Below are 10,723 nucleotides of genomic sequence, written 5' to 3'. Positions count from 1 at the left end.
GGGGTGCCGCTGAGGGTACCAGGGGTGCCGCTGAGGGTACCAGGGGTAGGGCTGGAGGTACCAGGGGTGCCGCTGGGGGTACCAGGGGTAAGGCTGAGGGTACCAGGGGTGCCGCTGGGGGTACCAGGGGTAAGGCTGAGGGTACCAGGGGTGCCGCTGGGGGTACCAGGGGTAAGGCTGAGGGTACCAGGGGTGCCGCTGGGGGTACCAGGGGTGCCGCTGAGGGTACCAGGGGTAGGGCTGGAGGTACCAGGGGTGCCGCTGAGGGTACCAGGGGTAAAGAGCGGGCCGGCCCGGCGGGCGAGTGTGGCCGGGAAAGAGGCCTCTCGGTCGGATTGGGAGTTTGAAAAAAATCCCCCATTCATTTCCAATGGCGGAGGTACCAGGGGCAAGGCTGGGGGTACCAGGGGTAAAGAGCGGGCCGGCCCGGCGGGCGAGTGTGGCCGGAAAAGGGGCCTCTTGGTCGGATTGGGAGTTTGAAAAAATTCCCCCATTCATTTTCAATGGCGGGGGTACCAGGGGTAGAGCTGGGGGTACCAGGGGTAAAGAGCGGGCCGGCCCGGCGTGCGAGTTTGGCCGGAAAAGGGGCCTCTTGGTCGTATTGGGAGTTTGAAAAAAATTCCCCCATTCATTTTCAATGGCGGAGGTACCAGGGGCAAGGCTGGGGGTACCAGGGGCGAAGCTGGCTGGGGGTACCAGGGGTAAGGCTGAGGGTACCAGGGGTGCAGCTGAGGGTACCAGGGGTAAGGTTGAGGGTACCAGGGGTGTTGCTGGGGGTACCAGGGGTCACCATTCATTTTCAATGGGGGAGGTACCAGGGGCAAGGCTGGGGGTACCAGGGGTGTTGCTGGGGGTACCAGGGGTAAAGAGCGGGCCGGCCCGGCGGGCGAGTGTGGCCGGAAAAGGGGCCTCTTGCTCGGATTGGGAGTTTGAAAAAATTCCCCCATTCATTTTCAATGGCAGATGTACCAGGGGTCGGTGTCCGCCAGACGGCGGTGTGGTAGGCAAAAGGCGGGCCGGCTCGGCGAGCGTGCGTGCCCGGGAAAAAGGCCTCTTGGCCGGCGTGAGAGTTTAATAATAGCGGGCCGGCTCATCGAGCGTGCGTGCCCGGGAAAAGGGCCTCTTGGCCGGCGTGAGAGTTTAATAATAGCGGGCCGGCCCGGCGAGCGTGCGTGCCCGGGAAAAAGGCCTCCTTGCAGGCGTGAGCGTTTAATAATAGCGGGCCGGCCCGGCGAGCGTGCGTGCCCGGGAAAAAGGCCTCCTTGCAGGCGTGAGAGTTTAATAATAGCGGGCCGGCCCGGCGAGCGTGCGTGCCCGGGAAAAAGGCCTCCTTGCAGGCGTGAGAGTTTAATAATAGCGGGCCGGCTCGGCGAGCGTGCGTGCACGGGAAAAAGGCCTCTTGGCCGGCGTGAGAGTTTAATAATAGCGGGCCGGCCCGGCGAGCGTGCGTGCCCGGGAAAAAGGCCTCCTTGCAGGCGTGAGAGTTTAATAATAGCGGGCCGGCTCATCGAGCGTGCGTGCCCGGGAAAAGGGCCTCCTTGCAGGCGTGAGAGTTTAATAATAGCGGGCCGGCTCTGCGAGCGTGCGTGCCCGGGAAAAGGGCCTCTTGGCCGGCCTGAGCGTTTAATAATAGCGGGCCGGCTCATCGAGCGTGCGTGCCCGGGAAAAGGGCCTCTTGGCCGGCCTGAGCGTTTAATAATAGCGGGCCGGCCCCGCGAGCGTGCGTGCCCGGGAAAAAGGCCTCCTTGCAGGCGTGAGAGTTTAATAATAGCGGGCCGGCTCATCGAGCGTGCGTGCCCGGGAAAAGGGCCTCCTTGCAGGCGTGAGAGTTTAATAATAGCGGGCCGGCTCGGCGAGCGTGCGTGCCCGGGAAAAGGGCCTCTTGGCCGGCGTGAGAGTTTAATAATAGCGGGCCGGCCCCGCGAGCGTGCGTGCCCGGGAAAAAGGCCTCCTTGCAGGGGTGAGAGTTTAATAATAGCGGGCCGGCCCGGCGAGCGTGCGTGCCCGGGAAAAAGGCCTCCTTGCAGGCGTGAGCGTTTAATAATAGCGGACCGGCTCTGCGAGCGTGCGTGCCCGGGAAAAGGGCCTCTTGGCCGGCCTGAGCGTTTAATAATAGCGGGCCGGCCCGGCGAGCGTGCGTGCCCGGGAAAAAGGCCTCTTGGCCGGCTTGGGGGATTGAAAAAAAATCCCCCATTCATTTTCAACGGGAGGGGTCGGCGGTACCGCTTGGTGTCCGCCAGACGGCGGTGTGGTAGGCAAATGGCGGGCCTGCACGGCGAGCGTGCGTGCCCGGGAAAAAGGCCTCCTTGCAGGCGTGAGAGTTTAATAATAGCGGGCCGGCCCGGAGAGCGTGCGTGCCCGGGAAAAAGGCCTCTTGGCCGGCGTGAGAGTTTAATAATAGCGGGCCGGCTCATCGAGCGTGCGTGCCCGGGAAAAGGGCCTCCTTGCAGGCGTGAGAGTTTAATAATAGCGGGCCGGCTCTGCGAGCGTGCGTGCCCGGGAAAAGGGCCTCTTGGCCGGCCTGAGCGTTTAATAATAGCGGGCCGGCTCATCGAGCGTGCGTGCCCGGGAAAAGGGCCTCTTGGCCGGCCTGAGCGTTTAATAATAGCGGGCCGGCCCCGCGAGCGTGCGTGCCCGGGAAAAAGGCCTCCTTGCAGGCGTGAGAGTTTAATAATAGCGGGCCGGCTCATCGAGCGTGCGTGCCCGGGAAAAAGGCCTCCTTGCAGGCGTAAGAGTTTAATAATAGCGGGCCGGCTCATCGAGCGTGCGTGCCCGGGAAAAGGGCCTCCTTGCAGGCGTGAGAGTTTAATAATAGCGGGCCGGCTCTGCGAGCGTGCGTGCCCGGGAAAAGGGCCTCTTGGCCGGCCTGAGCGTTTAATAATAGCGGGCCGGCTCATCGAGCGTGCGTGCCCGGGAAAAGGGCCTCTTGGCCGGCCTGAGCGTTTAATAATAGCGGGCCGGCCCCGCGAGCGTGCGTGCCCGGGAAAAAGGCCTCCTTGCAGGCGTGAGAGTTTAATAATAGCGGGCCGGCTCATCGAGCGTGCGTGCCCGGGAAAAGGGCCTCCTTGCAGGCGTGAGAGTTTAATAATAGCGGGCCGGCTCGGCGAGCGTGCGTGCCCGGGAAAAGGGCCTCTTGGCCGGCGTGAGAGTTTAATAATAGCGGGCCGGCCCCGCGAGCGTGCGTGCCCGGGAAAAAGGCCTCCTTGCAGGGGTGAGAGTTTAATAATAGCGGGCCGGCCCGGCGAGCGTGCGTGCCCGGGAAAAAGGCCTCCTTGCAGGCGTGAGCGTTTAATAATAGCGGACCGGCTCTGCGAGCGTGCGTGCCCGGGAAAAGGGCCTCTTGGCCGGCCTGAGCGTTTAATAATAGCGGGCCGGCCCGGCGAGCGTGCGTGCCCGGGAAAAAGGCCTCTTGGCCGGCTTGGGGGATTGAAAAAAAATCCCCCATTCATTTTCAACGGGAGGGGTCGGCGGTACCGCTTGGTGTCCGCCAGACGGCGGTGTGGTAGGCAAATGGCGGGCCTGCACGGCGAGCGTGCGTGCCCGGGAAAAAGGCCTCCTTGCAGGCGTGAGAGTTTAATAATAGCGGGCCGGCCCGGAGAGCGTGCGTGCCCGGGAAAAAGGCCTCTTGGCCGGCGTGAGAGTTTAATAATAGCGGGCCGGCCCGGCGAGCGTGCGTGCCCGGGAAAAAGGCCTCCTTGCAGGCGTGAGCGTTTAATAATAGCGGGCCGGCTCATCGAGCGTGCGTGCCCGGGAAAAGGGCCTCTTGGCCGGCGTGAGAGTTTAATAATAGCGGGCCGGCTCATCGAGCGTGCGTGCCCGGGAAAAAGGCCTCTTGGCCGGCTTGGGGGATTGAAAAAAAAATCCCCCATTCATTTTCAACGGGAGGGGTCGGCGGTACCGCTTGGTGTCCGCCAGACGGCGGTGTGGTAGGCAAATGGCGGGCCTGCACGGCGAGCGTGCGTGCCCGGGAAAAAGGCCTCCTGGCCGGCGTGAGAGTTTAATAATAGCGGGCCGGCTCTGCGAGCGTGCGTGCCCGGGAAAAAGGCCTCCTTGCAGGCGTGAGAGTTTAATAATAGCGGGCCGGCTCGGCGAGCGTGCGTGCCCGGGAAAAAGGCCTCCTTGCAGGCGTAAGAGTTTAATAATAGCGGGCCGGCTCATCGAGCTGTGCGTGCCCGGGAAAAAGGCCTCTTGGCCGGCGTGAGAGTTTAATAATAGCGGGCCGGCCCGGCGAGCGTGCGTGCCCGGGAAAAAGGCCTCCTTGCAGGCGTGAGCGTTTAATAATAGCGGGCCGGCTCATCGAGCGTGCGTGCCCGGGAAAAGGGCCTCTTGGCCGGCTTGGGGGATTGAAAAAAAATCCCCCATTCATTTTCAACGGGAGGGGTCGGCGGTACCGCTTGGTGTCCGCCAGACGGCGGTGTGGTAGGCAAATGGCGGGCCTGCACGGCGAGCGTGCGTGCCCGGGAAAAATGCCTCCTGGCCGGCGTGAGAGTTTAATAATAGCGGGCCGGCTCGGCGAGCGTGCGTGCCCGGGAAAAAGGCCTCTTGGCCGGCGTGAGAGTTTAATAATAGCGGGCCGGCTCGGCGAGCGTGCGTGCCCGGGAAAAGGGCCTCTTGGCCGGCGTGAGAGTTTAATAATAGCGGGCCGGCTCATCGAGCGTGCGTGCCCGGGAAAAGGGCCTCTTGGCCGGCGTGAGAGTTTAATAATAGCGGGCCGGCCCGGCGAGCGTGCGTGCCCGGGAAAAAGGCCTCCTTGCAGGCGTGAGAGTTTAATAATAGCGGGCCGGCTCCGCGAGCGTGCGTGGCCGGGAAAAAGGCCTCTTGGCCGGCGTGAGAGTTTAATAATAGCGGGCCGGCTCATCGAGCGTGCGTGCCCGGGAAAAGGGCCTCTTGGCCGGCGTGAGAGTTTAATAATAGCGGGCCGGCTCATCGAGCGTGCGTGCCCGGGAAAAGGGCCTCTTGGCCGGCGTGAGAGTTTAATAATAGCGGGCCGGCTCATCGAGCGTGCGTGCCCGGGAAAAGGGCCTCTTGGCCGGCGTGAGAGTTTAATAATAGCGGGCCGGCCCGGCGAGCGTGCGTGCCCGGGAAAAAGGCCTCCTTGCAGGCGTGAGAGTTTAATAATAGCGGGCCGGCCCGGCGAGCGTGCGTGCCCGGGAAAAAGGCCTCCTTGCAGGCGTGAGAGTTTAATAATAGCGGGCCGGCTCGGCGAGCGTGCGTGCCCGGGAAAAGGGCCTCTTGGCCGGCGTGAGAGTTTAATAATAGCGGGCCGGCTCATCGAGCGTGCGTGCCCGGGAAAAGGGCCTCTTGGCCGGCGTGAGAGTTTAATAATAGCGGGCCGGCCCGGCGAGCGTGCGTGCCCGGGAAAAAGGCCTCCTTGCAGGCGTGAGAGTTTAATAATAGCGGGCCGGCTCCGCGAGCGTGCGTGGCCGGGAAAAAGGCCTCTTGGCCGGCGTGAGAGTTTAATAATAGCGGGCCGGCTCATCGAGCGTGCGTGCCCGGGAAAAGGGCCTCTTGGCCGGCGTGAGAGTTTAATAATAGCGGGCCGGCTCATCGAGCGTGCGTGCCCGGGAAAAGGGCCTCTTGGCCGGCGTGAGAGTTTAATAATAGCGGGCCGGCCCGGCGAGCGTGCGTGCCCGGGAAAAAGGCCTCCTTGCAGGCGTGAGAGTTTAATAATAGCGGGCCGGCCCGGCGAGCGTGCGTGCCCGGGAAAAAGGCCTCCTTGCAGGCGTGAGAGTTTAATAATAGCGGGCCGGCCCGGCGAGCGTGCGTGCCCGGGAAAAAGGCCTCCTTGCAGGCGTGAGAGTTTAATAATAGCGGGCCGGCCCGGCGAGCGTGCGTGCCCGGGAAAAAGGCCTCCTTGCAGGCGTGAGAGTTTAATAATAGCGGGCCGGCCCGGCGAGCGTGCGTGCCCGGGAAAAAGGCCTCCTTGCAGGCGTGAGAGTTTAATAATAGCGGGCCGGCTCCGCGAGCGTGCGTGCCCGGGAAAAAGGCCTCCTTGCAGGCGTGAGAGTTTAATAATAGCGGGCCGGCTCCGCGAGCGTGCGTGCCCGGGAAAAAGGCCTCCTTGCAGGCGTGAGAGTTTAATAATAGCGGGCCGGCTCCGCGAGCGTGCGTGCCCGGGAAAAAGGCCTCCTTGCAGGCGTGAGAGTTTAATAATAGCGGGCCGGCTCCGCGAGCGTGCGTGCCCGGGAAAAAGGCCTCCTTGCAGGCGTGAGAGTTCAATAATAGCGGGCCGGCCCGGCGAGCGTGCGTGCCCGGGAAAAAGGCCTCCTTGCAGGCGTGAGAGTTTAATAATAGCGGGCCGGCCCGGCGAGCGTGCGTGCCCGGGAAAAAGGCCTCTTGGCCGGCGTGAGAGTTTAATAATAGCGGGCCGGCCCCGCGAGCGTGCGTGCCCGGGAAAAAGGCCTCCTTGCAGGGGTGAGAGTTTAATAATAGCGGGCCGGCCCGGCGAGCGTGCGTGCCCGGGAAAAAGGCCTCTTGGCCGGCGTGGGAGATTGAAAAAATTCCCCCATTCATTTTCAATGGCGGGGGTACCAGGGGTAGAGCTGGGGGTACCAGGGGTAAAGAGCGGGCCGGCCCGGCGTGCGAGTTTGGCCGGAAAAGAGGCCTCTTGGTCGGATTGGGAGATTGAAAAAATTCCCCCATTCATTTTCAATGGCGGGGGTACCAGGGGTAGAGCTGGGGGTACCAGGGGTAAAGAGCGGGCCGGCCCGGCGTGCGAGTTTGGCCGGAAAAGAGGCCTCTTGGTCGGATTGGGAGATTGAAAAAATTCCCCCATTCATTTTCAATGGCGGGGGTACCAGGGGTAGAGCTGGGGGTACCAGGGGTAAAGAGCGGGCCGGCCCGGCGTGCGAGTGTGGCCGGGAAAGAGCCCTCCTGGCCGGCCTGGGAGATTGAAAAAAATTCCCCCATTCATTTTCAATGGCGGGGGTACCAGGGGTAAAGAGCGGGCCGGCCCAGCGTGCGAGTTTGGCCGGGAAAGGGGCCTCCTGGCCGGCCTGGGGGATTAAAAAAATTCCCCCATTCATTTTCAATGGCGGGGGTACCAGGGGTAGCAGTACCGATTTTGGTCGTTAGGGGCGCTGTAGTAGGTAAACCAGATATGCGGAGTTAGGGGGTCAAGAAGGCGAAAGGCTTAGAAAGTGACCGTTCACCAAAATACTTTCCGAAACGTATATAGGGGGGCATGTGTCGGACGAGTCACCATGCTTTCTCGATGCTGGAGGTACCAGGGGCACAAAGTTGGCCGGGAAAGATGCCTCTTAGGCGGATTGAAAGCATGAGAAAATGCCCCCCATTCATTTTCAATGGCGGAGAGCGGGCCGGCCCCGCAGCCGAGTGTGGCCGGCGGAGAGGCGTCTCGGTCGGATGAATGAAGCGTGGAGCCGGCCTCTGACGGCGGAGCTCCGCACTTTCGAATATTTTCTATCTCCCCCTCCGGGCGGTCGACGGCAGTTGGGAAGGCCGCCCGAGAGGCGCCCGGGGCGGATACCTCGGGCGAAAAGCCGGCCTCTGACGGCGGAGCTCCGCACTTTCGAATATTTTCTATTTCCCCCTCCGGGCGGTCGACGGCAGTTGGGAAGGCCGCCCGAGAGGCGCCCGGGGCGGATACCTCGGGCGAAAAGCCGGCCTCTGACGGCGGAGCTCCGCACTTTCGAATATTTTCTATCTCCCCCTCCGGGCGGCCGACGGCAGTTGGGAAGGCCGCCCGAGAGGCGCCCGGGGCGGATACCTCGGGCGAAAAGCCGGCCTCTGACGGCGGAGCTCCGCACTTTCGAATATTTTCTATTTCCCCCTCCGGGCGGCCGACGGCAGTTGGGAAGGCCGCCCGAGAGGCGCCCGGGGCGGATACCTCGGGCGAAAAGCCGGCCTCTGACGGCGGAGCTCCGCACTTTCGAATATTTTCTATTTCCCCCTCCGGGCGGCCGACGGCAGTTGGGAAGGCCGCCCGAGAGGCGCCCGGGGCGGATACCTCGGGCGAAAAGCCGGCCTCTGACGGCGGAGCTCCGCACTTTCGAATATTTTCTATTTCCCCCTCCGGGCGGCCGACGGCAGTTGGGAAGGCCGCCCGAGAGGCGCCCGGGGCGGATACCTCGGGCGAAAAGCCGGCCTCTGACGGCGGAGCTCCGCACTTTCGAATATTTTCTATTTCCCCCTCCGGGCGGCCGACGGCAGTTGGGAAGGCCGCCCGAGAGGCGCCCCGGGGCGGATACCTCGGGCGAAAAGCCGGCCTCTGACGGCGGAGCTCCGCACTTTCGAATATTTTCAATTTCCCCCTCCGGGCGGCCGACGGCAGTTGGGAAGGTCGCCCGAGAGGCGCCCCGGGGCGGATACCCCGGGCGAAAAGCCGGCCTCTGACGGCGGAGCTCCGCACTTTCGAATATTTTCTATTTCCCCCTCCGGGCGGCTGACGGCAGGTGGGAAGGCCGCCCATTCATTTTCAATGGCGGAGGTACCAGGGGTGCCGCTGAGGGTACCAGGGGTGCCGCTGAGGGTACCAGGGGTGCAGCTGAGGGTACCAGGGGTGCCGCTGAGGGTACCAGGGGTGCCGCTGAGGGTACCAGGGGTACGGCTGAGGGTACCAGGGGTGCCGCTGAGGGTACCAGGGGTGCCGCTGAGGGTACCAGGGGTGCCGCTGAGGGTACCAGGGGTGCCGCTGAGGGTACCAGGGGTTCGGCTGAGGGTACCAGGGGTACGGCTGAGGGTACCAGGGGTGCCGCTGAGGGTACCAGGGGTGCCGCTGAGGGTACCAGGGGTGCGGCTGAGGGTACCAGGGGTAAGGCTGAGGGTACCAGGGGTGCCGCTGAGGGTACCAGGGGTGCGGCTGAGGGTACCAGGGGTAAGGCTGAGGGTACCAGGGGTAAGGCTGAGGGTACCAGGGGTAAGGCTGAGGGTACCAGGGGTACGGCTGGAGGTACCAGGGGTAAGGCTGGAGGTACCAGGGGTAAGGCTGGAGGTACCAGGGGTAAGGCTGGAGGTACCAGGGGTAAGGCTGGAGGTACCAGGGGTTAGGCTGGAGGTACCAGGGGTAAGGCTGGGGGTACCAGGGGTAAGGCTGAGGGTACCAGGGGCGAAGCTGGCTGGGGGTACCAGGGGTTGGGCTGAGGGTACCAGGGGTTGGGCTGAGGGTACCAGGGGTAAGGCTGAGGGTACCAGGGGCGAAGCTGGCTGGGGGTACCAGGGGTGTTGCTGAGGGTACCAGGGGTGCCGCTGAGGGTACCAGGGGTTAGGCTGGGGGTACCAGGGGTTGAGCTGAGGGTACCAGGGGTAAGGCTGAGGGTACCAGGGGTGTTGCTGGGGGTACCAGGGGTCGCCATTCATTTTCAATGGGGGAGGTACCAGGGGTAGGGCTGGGGGTACCAGGGGTAAAGAGCGGACCGGCTCGCCGGCCGAGCGTGGCCGAAAAAGAGGCCTCCTGGCCGGATTGAGAAATTAAAAAAATTCCCCCATTCATTTTCAATGGCGGGGGTACCAGGGGTATGCAGTACCGATTTTGGTCGTTAGGGGCGCTGTAGTAGGTAAACCAGATATGGGGAGTTAGGGGGTCAAGAAGGCTAAAAGGCTTAGAAAGTGAGCGTTCACCAAAATACTTTCCGAAACGTATATAGGTGAGCATGTTTTGAATGGGTGACCTCCAGGGCGACACAGGGGAGGCCCCTAAGAGTATAATCAGACCATCGTGAGGGTGTTTCCAGCCACCCAAAAGCACTGGAACGGCCTCTGACGGCGGAGCTCCGCACTATCGAATATTTTCTATTTCCCCCTCCAGGCGGTCGACGGCAGTTGGGAAGGCCGCCCGAGAGGCGCCCGGGGCGGATACCCCGTGCGAAAACCCGGCCTCTGACGGCGGAGCTCCGCACTTTCGAATATTTTCTGTTTCCCCCTCCGGGCGGTCGACGGCAGTTGGGAAGGCCGCCCGAGAGGCGCCCGGGGCGGATACCCCGTGCGAAAACCCGGCCTCTGACGGCGGAGCTCCGCACTTTCGAATATTTTCTGTTTCCCCCTCCGGGCGGTCGACGGCAGTTGGGAAGGCCGCCCGAGAGGCGCCCGGGGCGGATACCCCGTGCGAAAACCCGGCCTCTGACGGCGGAGCTCCGCACTTTCGAATATTTTCTGTTTCCCCCTCCGGGCGGTCGACGGCAGTTGGGAAGGCCGCCCGAGAGGCGCCCGGGGCGGATACCCCGTGCGAAAACCCGGCCTCTGACGGCGGAGCTCCGCACTTTCGAATATTTTCTGTTTCCCCCTCCGGGCGGTCGACGGCAGTTGGGAAGGCCGCCCGAGAGGCGCCCGGGGCGGATACCCCGTGCGAAAACCCGGCCTCTGACGGCGGAGCTCCGCACTTTCGAACATTTTCTGTTTCCCCCTCCGGGCGGTCGACGGCAGTTGGGAAGGCCGCCCGAGAGGCGCCCGGGGCGGATACCCCGTGCGAAAACCCGGCCTCTGACGGCGGAGCTCCGCACTTTCGAACATTTTCTGTTTCCCCCTCCGGGCGGTCGACGGCAGTTGGGAAGGCCGCCCGAGAGGCGCCCGGGGCGGATACCCCGTGCGAAAACCCGGCCTCTGACGGCGGAGCTCCGCACTTTCGAATATTTTCTGTTTCCCCCTCCGGGCGGTCGACGGCAGTTGGGAAGGCCGCCCGAGAGGCGCCCGGGGCGGATACCCCGTGCGAAAACCCGGCCTCTGACGGCGGAGCTCCGCACTTTCGAATATTTTCTGTTTCCCCCTC

This window comes from Hippocampus guttulatus, unplaced genomic scaffold (genome assembly GCF_054856545.1).
Source record: "Hippocampus guttulatus isolate MCC_2025c unplaced genomic scaffold, RoL_Hgut_1.0 HiC_scaffold_46, whole genome shotgun sequence".
Classification (NCBI taxonomy): Eukaryota; Metazoa; Chordata; class Actinopteri; order Syngnathiformes; family Syngnathidae; genus Hippocampus; species Hippocampus guttulatus.
Note: the sequence above shows the minus strand (reverse complement) of the source record.